The sequence below is a fragment of the Ammospiza caudacuta genome, chromosome 1 (genome assembly GCF_027887145.1).
Source record: "Ammospiza caudacuta isolate bAmmCau1 chromosome 1, bAmmCau1.pri, whole genome shotgun sequence".
Taxonomy (NCBI): domain Eukaryota; kingdom Metazoa; phylum Chordata; class Aves; order Passeriformes; family Passerellidae; genus Ammospiza; species Ammospiza caudacuta.
The window spans coordinates 5,099,911-5,116,517 of record NC_080593.1 but is presented as its reverse complement, the minus strand read 5'-3'; the positions used below and the strand labels follow the sequence as shown (position 1 = coordinate 5,116,517).

The following is a 16,607-nucleotide window of genomic DNA, read 5'->3' as shown; positions in this document are numbered from 1 at the left end:
ATGAAAAAAGCACAGTTTATAAATCTTCCCTGTTTGCCTTTGCCTTCATTTGGACGAGGACAAACAGTGCAGTTGGCTTTGCTTTTGTTTGCAGTCAGGCTTCCCCCACAGTGTCTTGGCTGACATTAAGCTGGGCCAAGTCTGGCAATGCTGACATCCTCTTGCAGCTTACTCAGAGCTGTGAGACAGCCACCCACGTGCTCTGCAAGGCCAGGAGCCTCATCAAAAGGGTGTGCAAAAAAAAAGGGGTGCCCTGCTGCCTGCTAAGGGGTATTTCCCATTGGCAAGGAAGCCTGGTTTCCACTAAACGCACACTTCTGCAACATAACACTGAGAGGAGATTTGAAACTCTTGATGTGACAGTGAGGAAAGAAAAGTGGGTTTAACTCTCTGCCAGCTTTCTATTTGTGTTGATAGAAAAGGTGTGAGGTGCCCGACACTGGCAGCAAGAGCAGCACAACAGACTCTGCACCCACACAACTGTTGGATGTGGTGATCCAGGCAGCAAGAGTGGGCAGGAAAAACAGATGTCCATAAGGGATGGGCAGTTTGCTCAGGCCCAGAACCCAGATTTATGCTCAACACCATACCCTTTCTGTCACAAGGCTGGAGATTTGTTTTATTTATTTCTTTTAATTATTTTTCTTTTCTTTATTTTCTTTTGTTTTATTTCTTTTATTTATTGTAGGAGAGTACAAATCCTGCTGCACACTCAAGTCAGTGATTCCTAAAACAGTGTTGATCACATCCACTCTGGATTTTACCATGAGAAAAAGGATAGGGTTTTTTTTTTACTTACACAGTTTCTTCTCTTCACATTCTACAAGTACATCTGCCTAGTCCCTGCTTCTGTGAGACCTTATGAAATCATCCTCTGAAAATAAGTGTAACAGGGGTGTTTGGGAAAGGCAGCGTGGGCAGGAGTACTTTGTTCTAAAATTAGAAACCAGGAGACCTGGCATTGTGAACTGCAGGCCTGCCAGTCTCCTTGCCTGGATTTTCCATCCAGATGAACACAGTCAATGAGAACAAAAGCTTTCCTTTTTTCCTCACTGACACCTGTCTCTTTACTCCAGGATGGTGTTCCAGCTTTCCATTCTCCCTCTGGGAAGCAGGGAAGCATTGCTTGCTTGCAATACCAGCAAATGCGATACTATTTAGAGATTTTCCTAAAAAAATCTCTCTGCCAATATGGAGGGAACAAGCTGTCCACTGTCATTTTTGTTCTTCTGAGCATCCTCCAAGAACCAGCTCCTTTCCTGGAGTCCTGAGGTTAGGCAATTCATGGGACTTGGGAGGGACTCTATGAGCTTTAACAAAGTTACACAGGGGACCTGTAATAGAGGAATTGGATATCAATGTGAACAGCAGCATGGGAGCTCTGTGTTTCGCCGAGAAAACCCCCTGGGATAACAGGTCATGGACAGACCCCAACTTCCAAGTCAATAATCATCCAGCAGTCATTTTCCCCTGGCTTCTTTGGGTGTCCTTTTTCACTCATTACAGCCATTTATGGTCTCTTGTTTATTCCTGGTGTTGAGTGTGACAGTCAGAACTGCCTGTCATACCCATCCTGGATAGCAGAGTCAGAGGATTGTACCTCATCACCCCTGCAGTAAGGTCACCTTTTATAACTTTTGCTGAACATATACAGAAATATCTCAGAAATATAGCCAGGTTTGTAACATTTCTCTTTTCCTTTCCTCTGCTTCCCTCCCCTCCCATGTTCACAATCACCTGTGCCCAATTTCATTCACAACGTGCATCCACCATCTCAATTCAGATGGTGTTCCACCTGTCAAAAGCACAAATTGGCCTGAAAATTTTCCTTTTTCATTTTGGAAGCAAATCCCAACTGTTGATCCTTTCAAGTCTCTGTGAGAGTGATGCTTTTGCATTTAGCTGGTCACGCATGAGAAGTCTGACATCGTTATTTGATGTTTTACTGATTCTCCCTCTGAGCCCTTCACAGAATCTCGAATCATGTCATCATTAGCTGTTTGCATAAAAGCATAAAAAAGCAAAAAGAGCATTAAAACTGTAGGATCAACACAGCTCTGCTCAGGGACAGACCAGAGATTCTGTTACCAGCCCTGTTGCATCCAAGCATGTGCTCTAATGGCTCTTTGTGACAAGCACACTTTGAGTAGCATGGTAAATCCTATCCACCCAACACCTCTCTCTTTTCATGCATGTCTGATACTGCACCTAGATCTATCTTTCAGCTTTTTGAACCATTAGGAACAGTGACAACCTGCTTTCAATGCCAATTTCCTTCCAGAGACAATGCTTTGATGTTTTGATTGCAAAAGGCTTGGCACTCTCTTCCCCGGTGGAAGCAGAAGGACATTGCCCTGCTCCAAGGGTTCAGTTCTCTGCCTGCAGAAATGCAGCCACTCTTTCTACAGGTCAGAGGCTTTTCCCTGATGCCATTTGTCATTCTGGTTTGGAGGGGTCTCGTCATCAGAGGCAGTGCAGGGACTGTCTGGCCTTGGTTCTGCTGTGAACGTCCTTGTAGGAAAACATAGACGCTGACTTCTCTTTGTAGTTCAGCTTGTGACCACTACTCATTAAATCTGTCATTTCCTCTTCTGCCTTTCAGCAGCGTTTCCTCCATCAGGAACCCAATGACCCTCTGCAAGCTCTCATCCACCTACAATTACTGGACCTGTGGAAGCTTTGCCAAGTGGCTTCAACACTTTAGTCTCTGGTGTCAGCTACTGCTTATGGCTGGCACACAGGTTTGCAACACACTCTCACCTGGCTTTTATTAGATCCTCAAAACACTAGAAACAAATATCCACCCAGGCAAAGGATCAGACATGCACCACTGCAACTGAAGTAGCTTAATATCAGTGGAGTGTACTCACATCCCTGGCTGATGGAATTCAACAAAGCTAACCAAGGATATACTTCAACCCTCAGCTGACAAAAAAATCTCTCTGTTCAAGAGGCTTTTAAAGAAAAAAAAAAAAAAGCAGTTGTGGTTTTGTGGTCACAACTAGACCTGAGAACATGATGTCTGTGTTGTGTTCTGCTCCGTGCTTCTCCCTGTGTTCTTGGAAGGGATCATTTCAACCCTCTGCCTGCAGCAGAATTTCTTCTGCTGTAAAATGGATGTAACATCACTTCCCCATTGACAGGGCAGTTTGAGTGGTGAGTGCCTTCAGATCAGACAACCAGCCCTAATGGTGCTACTAAAAGCACAGAAAATTCTAAGAAATAATATATATAGACAGGGTTACAGTCAAATAATCTTAGCTATTTAAAAACATTCAAAACTTCCTGTTCACTGGGTTAAAAATCAAGAGTCACCAGGCAATTTCAGACACACAGGCTGTGACACAAGGACAAGGACTGCAGCTGTGTCTGCCCAGCTCAGTGAGATGTTCAGGATGTCTAAGCAGAAATGGGCACTGCCAGGGACAGAGGGAGAGGTCACAGTGCTGCCATGGGTGCTGAGGATCAGCTGTCTTACACGCCCTTTTCTTCTTTATACCCCCCTGGACAGAGGGTCCATGTTGAGTTTTGTTTAAAGGGGGCAGTAGTTCAGTAGACAATAATTCTGGGAATCCCATAAACACTTTTGCAGGGTAATCATTGTTAGAAGGAAATCCTATTTTAAGGTGCCACATCTACTGGAATTTTTTCTTGGAGACAAACCCCAAGGGGATCAGGGGATGCAGCCACCTTCTCCTTGCCCTGCAGAATGTGAGGCTCTTTGCTGGAGATGGGAAGAACCAACATCACCAGGGATGTGAAGCACAGGCTCAGTATGGAGAGCTTAGCTCCTGCAGGTGACACTGCCATTATGGTTTGGCTGAGGAGAATGGCAAAGGAATGGAAACAAATAAAAAAAAGACTTGAAAAAAAAAGCCTTCACTTTCTCCACTCCTCCCCAACTCATATTTACTCTAGTCCCCACCAAGCTACACCTAAAATAGCTCTTGTCTGTTGCTATTTAGCCATTTAGGTCGGGTCTACCAGCTGCATGAACTTGCCTATTGTACTACTGCAGCTGGACTGTTGCCATCCTCCTCCCATGGGTTTTCTACAGATCTATATTTCAAAGTTATGGCTCTTGCAAAGCTCTGCTCTGTGAGTTCAGACAAGCTAAAAAAAATTAGTCATGTTTCCTCTAGTCCTGCTGCTTTACTAGGCTTCCTATTTGCAATCAAATTATTTTTAATTTTGACCACGTTCCTATTGTTTGCCAGGAAGATAATCATCTTATCTCGCCACCGGGATATTTCTCTCCTTTCTCATGTAGTTTCAGATGGATTAAATAAATACCCCTTACACAAAGCACACCAAGCTGGGCAAAAGGGCATTTCACCATTGCTGGCTGATCTGAAATTTAGGAAATGTCTCTTTTTTGAGGGGAAAAAAAAGTTTGGAAGGACCCAGACATGCCATAACAGCAGCTGTGCTAATTCTACACTCTCAGTTAATTTTTATCCATCTCTGAGTGGCTTTATGGAAATTTGTGGGAGAAGTTAAAAGTTAGTGAGGGACACTGGCTTGTTTTACCAGTGCCAACAAGGGCCACAGGTACAGTCATCTTGAGTTTTTGGGCAAGGAGAGGCCAAAAAAACCCTGAGCGGTGCTCTGGGAATTTTCTGCTCCTTCTTCCCAGATGAAACTGTATTTGGTCCATGCAAGGAGCAGGGAATCCCCATTGTGCCATCTGCCCATCCAAGGAGAGGGATTTTTCTAGGAATTCCTGGAAGGATTTTCCAGTGGGTGTTTTTCTCCCCTCTAGCTGTCTGGAGGTCCCACCAAAGGGACTGAAATGGAAGCAGGTCATTTCACTGCCATTTGAGCTCTGACCTGGAGTCCTTCACAAGGGAAAGATTTCTGCCCAGCACAGGCCAGCAAGCAGGCTGCCAGCTCAGAGCAAACCGAGTGGGAGGACCCTCAGAGCCCCCCAGAATTGCTGGCTGGGGGCTTTGTACAAATCATGAACAGCACAGGATTGCTAGGAACGTGCTTTGAGCTGTTTTAATTTAGCATCAGTTTCATTACATGGTTATGACAATGGGAAGATGCTATTAGTTCACATTTTAGGTAGTAGACTAAGAACTTAATGTTACAACTTATTTTAAAACTTTTTTGACTAATCACACAAAGCAAAAGCATATTGACAGTAGTTCTATTTAATCACTATAAGCACATGTACTTTTGGTTAAAGCAATGCTTGCTTATTTTGAATACAATACCTGCTTGTAAGCCTTTAAACACAATGCACAGAGCTCCATTATTAAGCTTAAAACTTCTTAATATTTCTCTAGATATACTTTTTTGCAGCTTAGGGAGTTATTTTAGACAAGCATTAATACACAGACTATTGTTCTATTTGTCTTTACTTTTTTATTTTTTTACATCATTCTTTTGCTGACTTATTTTATGGCTACTGCTTAGCTCTAATGACAGTTCTGCTGTTTTTGAGGTTTGCTTTTTTGCAGCTTTCTCAAAAACCCTTTGATTTTATAGATTTCCACATCTCAGTGTGCCCTCCATGGAGGAACTGGTTTGCAAACACGCGAGCGGCGGGCGCGCAATGGAAAGTTGTGCAGATGAGTGGCACAACTTGAACCCAAGCTGCTCTGCTTTGTGTTTTGCAACCTTCACCCACATCCACTTTGCTCCTGCTGGATGCTGAGTGCTTTACCTCCAGCTTCCTAATTATCAGAGCGCCACCGCTTGTGTTTCACCGCAGATGAGGAAATGAGGACATATGGCTTTTGTGATAAGAGATTTATGGGAGCTGTCTGTGCAGAAGCCCTGCAACTTTCTATACAAGTCCATTTGTGAAACAAAACATGTGTAAACAGCCAGGTTTTGATTGTTTCAGTGATTTCTTCCCCCCTCGTGACAGATGTAAAGGAAAAACTGGAGGTTTCCACTTGGTGCGTGCAGATAACTGCGTGGCAAATGGGAGAGAGCCCACTTGCAGTAAATCACTCAATCCTTCCTTTGATTTCTGGCACCTGAAATCCAGCTCCATGTGGGTAAATGAGAAGAAATACAAAGAAACTGGGGCTCGATGGCTGCTCATATATGATCCCTCATACATGATCCCCCTTTCAGCTGTAGGAGCACAAATATTCCTGAAAAGCTCCTGGCAAGAGTACAGTAAATACTGCAAAATACCAATCAAAAAGGGAGCCAAAATCCAGTGATTATAATGGGCTACACCCCTGTAGATTGGTTATTGTTCAAATCAAGAGCTAGATTAGAGAAATAGGGTCATATTCTCAAGGAACAAAATCCTATTATCAGTGGGGACAAAGAGCAGGACACTCTGGAGACACATGCCCATATCCATGTCTGGGCCATGTTCTCTCAGTCCTTCTCTTGTTCTTTACTCTCTACTCAAGAAAAGCCACTTGTAGGGTGGACAATCTTGGTTCTTTCCAGGGAAAGTCTCAAGATTTTTTCTGAAGTTTCTGGGGAAACACAGGATGTCCACTGCAATTTTTTGCTTTCCTGCAGTCTCAGCTGCAAATGCCACAAGGATGTTATTTCTTGTGCCATTTTCCACAATATTCAGGTGCCAGATGAACCCATAAATATCCTGGAATAGTTCTGACCTTACCTGAGGAAGTTTAAACTGAGCCTGCTTGAAGATAAGCACGGTTAATTCTTCCAGCTTCACACTTTTCAGCAGTGTGACAGAGTCACTTTGCAAACGCAGCTCATTTTGGTTTGGTTGACATAAGTTCCAAGCATGACCCACATGTGAAAAAGCTTCACAGAAAAATGCCCTCCAACAACATTTCCTTAACAACCTACCCAGAAATCAGACCCTCTTCACTTTCACTCTGTCAGTTTTGGAGATGTTTTTCCCTCTGTTTGGGCAGAGAAGGTGAGTCATGGAACAGAGGCGCTGTGGAAATTTACATTCAGCTACGAAAGTGCATGTTATGACTACCATGAAAAAAAAATCATCCACACAACTCAATCTCAGTGTAAGTCACACCCAGCTTTGAAGAAATATGAGTTGAAACCTGTTCTTTTTGCTTGATTGACACTGCTGGCTGCTGCAAGCTGCTTCCTCTGTGTGTCACATGCAGCCTTCAGCCTTTGCTTTGGAAGATCTGAAATCCCTCTCAGGCAGCTGTGTCCAAGCAGGTGGATGGACACAGAGAGGGCTGGGGGCATCTGTTTGCTCTGACTCCCCATGGAGCAACTTCCCAACCCCTCAAGAAGGGGTGTTGCAGAATTTTCAAGTGTTTGAGGGGTGGCAGGGCATGGAGAGTGGCTCCTTGCTCCTGGGTTTTCATGCCCTGAACCCTCTCCTCCAGGATGGGCACCGAGCATTTTGTCTTCAAGTGCAGGACTCTCCCTTTCCTTTTAAAATACAGCGCCTGCTGCTGCCACCTACCTTTTGTGCTGGAGTGGATCCTAGAAATATTCCATATTTTGAGTCTGGGATTTGAGGATTTCCTCCTCATCCCAAAAGCTAAATCCAAGCTACCAACCACGAGGTTAATTTGTTGTGTGGACAGGAGGCTTTCTGTGAAAAACATTTCCTGCCATGGAAGAAGAAAGGTTTCAAAACCCATCAAGAGATCACTTCTTTCTCCTGCCGGCTGTGAGGGTTTTCATACAGCAGATTTTGGCATCTGCCCTGCAGAGCAAGCGATCATCTCATCCAGGGAACATTTCATGCAAGAGGAGATGCAGCGAAAGGTGGCTGGGAAATGTGTGACCCCACAGCAACTGAGAGCTGAACCCAACTCTCACCCTTCTCAATCCCTCCATGACATTGTGACAGTGAAACAGAAGCAGAGGCAGGGATGAAATGCCATCCCCAAATGTTTGTCTCCAGAAAACCTCTGCATAGCTTTGTGAGGAGGAGCACAAAACCCTTAGGAATGCTGACATGTGTGGTTTGTGCCAGGTTTGTCTATCAGGCAGTCCCCAGTTTGCTCAGAACACGTGGGAAATATTTAAGCAAAATAAATGTGGCTTTTCTATGGGTTCTAACAATAAGAGGGACACAGGAGAGCTCCAAGCCTCCTTTCCCACCTGCTTTTCTGCAGCAAACAGCAGACCTGCAACTCATTTTTTTGTGAGGAGGAGCTGCAGCTGATGCAGATCTGCCAAGCCCAAGCTGCTGTGCAGAGGTTTTGGCTTCACAGACTTGAATTTATGCACTGACATCTCTTCAGCCCCATCCTCAGCTCCAGCCTTCAGCTGAGGAGCAGCTCACAATCTCTAATTAATTGGTTCCTTTTCTTCACCCTGAGGTGGCATCACTCCTGTACAGTTTGGGAACTAAGTATAGGAATGATTTCACCCACCATTCTCAGCCAGGTTGGCCTGGCAGACTTAATGCTGCTGTTCAGGGCAGGAAGCAAGAAAGGATATTATATCAAATAGAAGGCATTGGAGAATTTCAGGTTAGATGGAGCATACTTAGTCACAGAAGAATTGGGTCGGTGCTCTGGGACCTGTGTTCACTTCCTGCAGGAACCCTAACACAGCCCAAAATAGCAGCAGTTAGGTAAAAGCCAAATATCTTCCCATTTTTCTCCTCACAGCAAATACTAATGCTTACGTCATTAAAGGAGAAGCATAAATAGAACAAGCCTGGGGCTGTGATTTGCAAAGTTCTTGATCTGTGGATGAACCATCAGCTTTCCTTATAGCTCACTATTACCCACTTGTGCCATCAAACTTTTCACTGAAGCTGCTATCAGGATGAAATAGGCCTTCATATCCACCTAACATTTACTCTTTCCATTGGAGTGAACACTCTTGCACCCTTTTAATTTAAAAGAGTGAAACCTATTCAACCAGTCAGCTAAGAATACCCATCTCTAGGTTTTATGTGTGGTGTGGTTTTCATCTCATTCACTGGGACAGTATGCACCAAGGTGTCACCATGATATTTTCTGAAAAATTCCTTTGCCAGGATTTTTCAGAAAATATCATGGTGACATCAAGGAAAGTGTCCTGGTGGCAGTTTGGGCAGTGTTTTGGTAAAGAAGGGAGGGTTTGGCTCTGTGGGTACAAGGTGTGCCACACCTGTTGTCCTCAGGGACACAGAGCAGCCCGTGCCTGTTTAATGTCACTGTACAGAGCCACAACAGGATTTGACCATATAACCCTGTGGATTCAGGGAAAAGGACTTGAATACTAAACTATTGGTAAAATCTATCAATTGCAGCTATTAATGTTTGTTAAATGTGAGTATAAAAGATTTTGAAGATAAACTGAGAAAAGCTGCAAAACTGAACCGACACTCAGAAATATATATATATTCATACTATAATATGGTGTCTGAATATTTAATATCTATTGGTTCTGAATGAAATATATGAATGTGTCATAATGTTAATTTATCTAAATATGTACTTCTAGAAATGCTGCAACTCTGTAATTAAAAGGGGGAGTTATAGGGGGATAGAACCTAAGTAAATAAAGGTAGTATAGAAAGTAATCTTACCCCCTAAAGAGTTGCAGCTGGGTTGATTATTAAGGATGAGGAGCAGGCCTGATGTTAACAGGCCACAGCTGTAGCCCATAATAAGAGTGTTATAAAAGAGTGGATTGGTGGGGACTGGAGTCAGTTGGCTGCTGTAAGGACAAGGAAGAGTCAGTGCTAGAGGAGATGCCTACAAGAAACATCAAGGAGGTGCAAAACTCCAGCAATATGGAACCCTTGTACTGTGATGACAATAGAATTCTTGCACTGTAATGACAACAGGTGTTCACTCCTGTCCAGAAACTGGCACCTGGCATCTGTAGAACACCAGAACTCTGCACACAGCCACACACCTCTGCCCATCCTTCCTCCAGGCTTTGGAAAGGTTTCCAAGAGCCACTCAAGCTGGCAGAACCCAGGGGCAGGTTCTCAGCACACCCATCAGCAGAGAGCTGCTGACATCAGTGGAAACAGCCTTGACACACAGCAGGATCCTTGTATCGTTCAGGGACACCCTAGAATGGAAACCCCCCTAGCAGGACTCCTGGCACACCAAACACATTCAGGGAAGAAGAGATACTTGAAGAATTACAGCTTTCAGCAGTAATTGGTGTGTGCAGAATAAATTCCCATTAAAACCAGGTGCTTTTAAAGGAGCTGCTTGGCACTTTAGTGCCTTGTAATACTTGAACCTCAAGTCCTGGGGTCCTGTGCCTGGTTCCCAAGGTAAACACATGTGATTTATTCCAGAAAGGCATCTGCAGCACAAGAATTCATGACATACACCCCTGATGGGCAGCAGCTAACTTCTCAAATTTGCCAAGTTGTCAGAATTTTATTAAAAGCTGTTAAGAGTCAGAGAGAAGGTGCAGAGAAAAGCACCCTCCTTCCCAAAGCCAGGTGGCTTAGGCTGCACTCACGCTGCTTCCCCAATGGATGAGGCAAGCTGGAGTCAGAGGTTCCTTCCAGCAACAGCTCAGTTCCCCTGGACGTGTCTCTGTAAGCTGCACAAATATTCTGGGTAGGGGGAGGGAGAGAGAAAAGAGTGAAACCTATTCAATTACATCAAGATCACTTCTGGCCCTAGTAAAATCATTTATGGAGTGAGGGAAGCCGGAGAGGTTTGGGCTGGAGCCATGTGCAGTTATTTGGGATATACAGAACCGGTTTCTATGGATTTTATTCATAGGTCACGCGATTGTATACGAGGATGTGAGATCTGAATCTCTCAGGAGGGGTCCCTGGTTGGGGTTTCTATTGCCTTTATAGGCAATGGCTCAAACTTTCTTGCAGCAGTAACTCTTTAAAAACTTGAGGGGAATGGGGCTGGTTGCAGCATCCAGCCCATTTTTTTTTCTCTCCCCCACCAAAATCTTGCATTTACTTTGTTCCTCTTCCTCTCCATAACACATTTACTAAATGGGGAAACAAGGAAATAATCAGAGAAATATTCTTACTTACTTTTTCCATTGTCTGCATGAATTTTCTCTCTTTCCCACCAGTCTGAGGGATATCTGGTACACAACTCAGCTCCCACTTCCATCTGGTTTTCAGCCTCTCCTTGGCCCTTTTTAGGGGTAATTTTGCATCTATGCCATTGTTGGCTCCTTCCACATAGACAGTCGAGCCCAAAGGAACTTGGACACACAAAAGAGATTTGGGACAGTGGGTGTAGATCAGAACAGCCCAGAGCCTTCTCTACCTTCCCAGGGAACTGCCCAGGGAGCCCTGAGCTTTTCTGGAAAGCAAGCTGTGACTCAGGAACAGTCTAAAGCTCTTTGGTCTTAACTACGGCTCAGTTTGACTTTATTGCCCCAAAGAGGCAAACCCAAATCAAGTTATCAGAGCAATTCCTGCACATCCCAGCTGTGTGGAGAAAGCTGGGCCCTGCAGAAGGCTACCCTGCTGCAGCAAGATACCACCATCTTCATTCCCGCTGATGAAGCCTCATCCCAGAACATCTCCCGATTTTTTTTTTGTGTCAGCCCTAGGTAGCACAGCCTGCACCCAGCCCCGTTTTTCCAGAAGGTAGGAGAACCTCAGCTGGAGTGCAGAGGTCACGTTTCATCCTTCTTGAAAGCACAGCCGGGGATCCCACCAGGTGTCTCACCAGGGCTGACATGACCTGCAGGAGCACGGGAAACTGCACCTGGACTGAGGGGGGCTGAGGGATGGGGCATCATCCGGGGGGAGAGTGAGCCCGGGGCTCGGAGCTGCCCCGGCATTCGGAACTGCCCTGGGTGCCCGAGCTGGAGCTGGTGTGCAGGGGCTGGAGGGGCCCTGAGCGTCGGAACTGCCCCGGGTGTCCGAGCCGACCGGGGATCGGACCCGCCCCAGGGGCTGGAGCAGCCCCGAGGGTCGGAGCTGCCCCGTGTGTCAGAGCTCACCTCGACTCTCACCGGGGCCAATCCCACCTGCAGGGCCAGGGAAGCACCGCCGGCACCGAGCGGGGCTGCGGGACGGGGCATCAGGGCTGCGAACCCGCCCGGGGGCCGCAACTGCACCGCGGATCGGAACCAACGCGAGGTGCGGAGCTCCGCAGGGCTCGGAACCGCCCCTAGGCTCGGAACCACGTCGGGTTTCGGAGCCACCGCGGGGATCGGGGTTGCACCCGGGTGTCGGAGTTGCACCAGGGTTTCGGAGCTGCCCCAGAGTTTGGGAGCTGCCCCAGGGGTCGGAGTTGCCCCAGGGTTTCGGAGCTCCCCGTGTTTTGGAGCTGCCGCGGGGGTCGGGGTTGCCCCCTGGTTTCGGAGCTGCCCTGGGAATCAGAGTTGCCCCCGGGGTTTCGGAGCTGCCCCGGGGCTCTGAGCGGCCGCAGGGTCGGAGTTGCCCCCGGGTCTCGGCGCCCCGAGTGTCGCCCCCCAGCGGCGGGGCAGGGCCCGGCCCCGCTCGGTCGGTCGGTGCCTGGCGGGGCCGGTCCGCCCCCGTGCCCGTGCCCGTCCCATTGGCCGCGGCGGCTCCGCGCGTCACCGCTTCCTCCCGCTTTTGTGCGCCGCCCCAGCTGAGCTCCAGCCGAGCGGAGCTGAGCCGAGCGGAGCCGTTCGGGGCCGCGCCAGCCGCTGGGACCCGACGTGGTGACACCAGCCCCGGGTGGCCGCGCATGTCCCTCCGCGGGTGACCCCGGTAAGTCCGTCCGTCCGTCCGTCCTAACCCCCTCTTTCCGCGGGCGCCGGCTCCGAGCCTCCGTGAATAGTTTCGTTCTTTTAATTATTTTACTGCCTGCAGCGGTGACCGAGAGTTTTGCAGCCGGGTCTGGCTTCCGTGGGTTTTTCTTCCTTCCTTTCTGGCCTAGCCAAGTGGGAGCTTGTCCCTGCGGCCGTGTTTGGGGAGCCGTGGGGGGGTCCCCAAGGGTTCTCCCCAGCACGGGTGGCCGTGTCCGTGGGTGCGGAGCGGATTGAAGGGCTGCCCTTCCCCGGGGCTCCCCGCACACCCCCGCCTGATGCTGCTGCTCTCGGGTCGCTGTTGTCCCCAGGTTGTCGCCTGGGTGCCTGTCCCAGCTGCAGCTGCTGACAGCGAGCGCCGGGATTAGACTCCAAACACGTTTTGGGATGCGCTGGCGTGTGGAGCCAGCGGTTTCGGGATGCGGTCGCTTGGGTGCCAGCTCCCTGGAAAGCATCCAGGGAGGTGCGGGGGTTCTTGGCCATCCCTCGCTCTCCTGCAGAGCTCTCCCTCCACCGTCTGTCCGGAGCGGTGAGGATGGGATGAGCGCGAGGAGGAAGGCTCCCCGAAACCCGGACCCGCGTGGTGCGAGCGGCCGGCGGAGCTGGGAGAGCTGGATTTCGGGGAAAGCTGGATTTCGGGGAAAGCTGGATTTCTGGGAAAGCTGGATTTCTGGGAAAGCTGGATTTCCACCCGGACGGAGCGAGCGGCTGCCGGGGGGCTGTGCCACGAGCCGGGATGATGCTCAGGAAGGATTTGTGCTGCCGGCACCGAACTCCAGCCCTGCGCGGCTGTGCCGGAGGAGCGGAGCAGAGGTGGGAGCCGGGGACCGGCCGGGCAGGTCCTGCAGGGTAGCCAAGTACGGATCTTGCTGGCCCTGATACAGCCCGGAGAGAGGCTTCTCCCTCGGCTGCTGCCTTTATCATCCTCTTCAACTCCTGTTTATAAACCAGTCGTTTTTGGTAGTGGACCTGCTCCTGGTTCGGGGAAGGGTCTTGCATGTGTTGCTGGTGCATGAACCAAAACCACCTGGCTCACTTGGGATTTCGAGGCTTGGGAGTTGTGCAGGGTTTAAGCGATCCCAGGGATTTCTAGGGTCAAGCTATTTCACTTCTTTGTTGAGAGTGAATGGTTGGGGGGAATTTCTTTCTGTGACACCTTCTGGATTTATTTGGAGTCTGGTATGTGCAGTTTGACGTAGCTCCATGCAGGATTTGTGCATGGAGTGCAGCTCTGGGAAGCAGCTCCTCAGGTGTGCATGAGATCAGTTGCATTTGGGGCTTTGCTCTGCCTGTGTCATATGGTCCAATTTCCAGAACCCCTAACCTGACATTAATTATAAACAGGGATTCAAGGTTTCCCAGGGCTCCTGCTGATCAGGGCAGACCTCCACAGCTGGGCACAGCCTTTGCCCTGGGAAGGTTGTGCAGCTTGTAAAAGCTCCTCTGTTGAGGCAGGACGCAAGGCTGCATGGGCTGCCAGCCTGGTGGGATGTGGATGTAAAGAAGCTTTTATACCTTCCTCGTGTGAACGTGTTTTGGTGCCGCAATTTTTTCCATGGCTCCTTAATCTCCACCAGGAACCCGCAGCTCTGCCATGTCAACGTGTGCTGATGGGCAATGCATTTATTTTTTTGGAGGCTCTCAGAGCCTGTGAGGGAAGTGTTCTCACACAGAGAGAGATGTGGTCTGGATTTTCACCCAGACGAAGCGACTCCGGCGCAAAAATCCGGCGGCTGCAGCGGCCAGAGGAGCGGCTCCGTCCCGTCCGGAACGTTCCTGCTGCTCCCTGATGCTTCAGGATTTTTCTCCTGCAGCTTGGACTTGATGCTCTGAGAATTTTCCCATTGGGAAGATGCCTGGTGAGGCTGCCATGGTGTGTCTGGCTCCCTGGCAGAGCCGTGGGATGGAGTGTGCTGCTGCAGCATGGAGAGCGATGTGCTCCCAGATGGACGTGGGAATGAGCGCGAGGGCTGGCAGCATCCTCTGCTCTGCTGGATCTGGCCCTGCTGTCGGGGACCTGCTGGTCGAGGCTGGAGGGAAGTGAGTCAGGCTTTGCTGTAAGAAGGGATATCTTTTATTAGACTGCTCGGGGAAGGCAGGCTGGCTTTGGAGTGCACGTAGAAGAAAAGAGGCAGTGATTGCTTGGAGTCTGCCTCGGCTCTCCAGACTGAAGGAATCATCTGAAAGAAAATTAAGAAAAAGATTCAACTCCAGTTTAAGCTGTGCAGTTCATCTGGCCTAAGGAAGCACATTTCATCCCTCTGGACTCCTTAGATCCTGAGATGGCATGCATGTCCCTGTCCTGTGCTGCACCTGCCAGCCCTTCACAGGAGGTGGCCGAGCATTTTCCAGGCTGGCTCCTACAGGGATGGTGCTCACTGATGCCTTCTGTGGCTCAGTGGGATGCTGGGCTCAGTCCCTTCCACTCCCCTCTTTGCACAGAGCACAGGCCAAGCACAGTGTGCACACAAATGTGCAGAATGTCAGCTGTGCACTGGGGAGATGGAAAATGCAGTGTGGAGCCATAACAAGTGGAATATGGATTTAAATATTTTTATTACTTCCCCAGACAGGGGGGGAAGCTATAGATGGCCCACTGATACTGAACCTGGCAGCTTCACCCTCAATCCCCAGGCTTTATTTATTTAGATATTTAACCTCCACAAGAGGAAATGGGTGACCAAAATGTTTTTGGTGAGTCCCTCCAAGGAGTAGGTCCCCTTTCCCACAGGCCAGGGCAGTTCAGCATTTCTTTCTGGCACCTTTTCTGCCTTTGCTGAGTGCAGTGTGAGATGCAGACTGGTGAATGTCATCTCAGTTGTGCCTGAACCACGCTGTCTCTGCAGGCTGGCCCCTATCCCATGTGGCATGAGCCTTCATCTGATGTGGTCAGTGCTGTGGTGAGCATCAGACAGGCAAGATAAGGGGTTTTCTGTCTGTGAAGGTGCAGGTGAGCATGCAGGAGTGTGGATGTGGGGGCATTTCTGTTTGCTTTCTGTCTGTCCCTGCAGTTCTGATCTGCTCTAGCCAAATAATTTTCCTGTTAGTCACTAAAATGCTGCTGGTGCCCAAATCAAGGGTGGCATTGGCACAGGCTGCCCAGGGAAGTGGTGGAATCACCATCCCTGGAAGAGTGCAAAAACAGTGTGGATGTGGCACTTGGGGACGTGGTTTAGAGGTGGATTTGGCAGTGCTGAGTTAATGATTGGACTCAGTGATGTCAGAGGTCTTTTCCTGCCTTAACAATTCTATCATCTAACCAGTCTGTCTCAGTTCATCTTTAATGACACAAATTAATAGCTAAGATCTCCTTTAAAAACTGATGCCTTGCTCTTCAAAGGCCCTGGGAAGCTGTTCCCTGCAGCAGACCTGTTGCATGGGCATGAGGAGCATGGGAAGAACACTCTGTAGGGGCTGCAGGCAGGGGGTTACCTGGCTCCCTGCTTTGTTTTGGCAGTGGGGATTTGTGCCAGGATCTTCCCCTGGAGCCACAAGGCTTGGATGGTGGAAGAAGCAGCATCAGCCTGGCCCGTGATGGGGACCCTTGCAGCTCTACATCCCTGTCTCTGTGACCAGGGATGGGGACACAGCATTGCATGTCATCTCTGTGTCTGGTCTCAGGTGCCAGCTCCTGTTCCCAGGGTACCTGGAATGTCTGTGAAGGGAGCCCAGAGGGTTTGACCTGGGCATTCTGAGTCATTTAGAGGTCAAAAGTGAAAGGTGCACCTGTACCCTCTAGAAGAGGGGGTTCAGCTCCCAGATGCCTTCCCCAAACACCTTTTTTAATATAAATATTAGTGGAGACAAAGTGGCTCAGAATTAACGAGAATCCGTGGCTGGTTCTGCTCTCCTGATTCAAACCCCAGGCCGGCCACCATTTTACGCAGAACTAATCATCACTTCTGCACGAGCCTGTGTGATTTTATCCTCTGCACTCTGGGGAGTGCAGCCCAGGCAGAGAAGGAGCTGTAGGAGCAGTGAGCAGGGTGGAGCTGAGCCAGCCTGGCTCA

At 48.8% G+C, this 16,607-nt stretch overlaps 1 protein-coding gene across 2 annotated transcripts in view; it reads left to right on the top strand.

Moving 5' to 3' along the window:
* Positions 1 to 12,457: 12,457 nt before the first annotated feature.
* The window catches only part of LOC131558404 (mitogen-activated protein kinase kinase kinase 3-like), an 82,705-nt gene continuing 78,555 nt past the window's right edge, over positions 12,458 to 16,607 (top strand). For both annotated transcript variants that reach the window (XM_058806130.1, XM_058806120.1), the window contains exon 1: positions 12,458 to 12,559. The gene's annotated coding sequence lies outside the window, so the exon portion shown is untranslated. The remainder of the gene's footprint in view (positions 12,560 to 16,607) is intronic.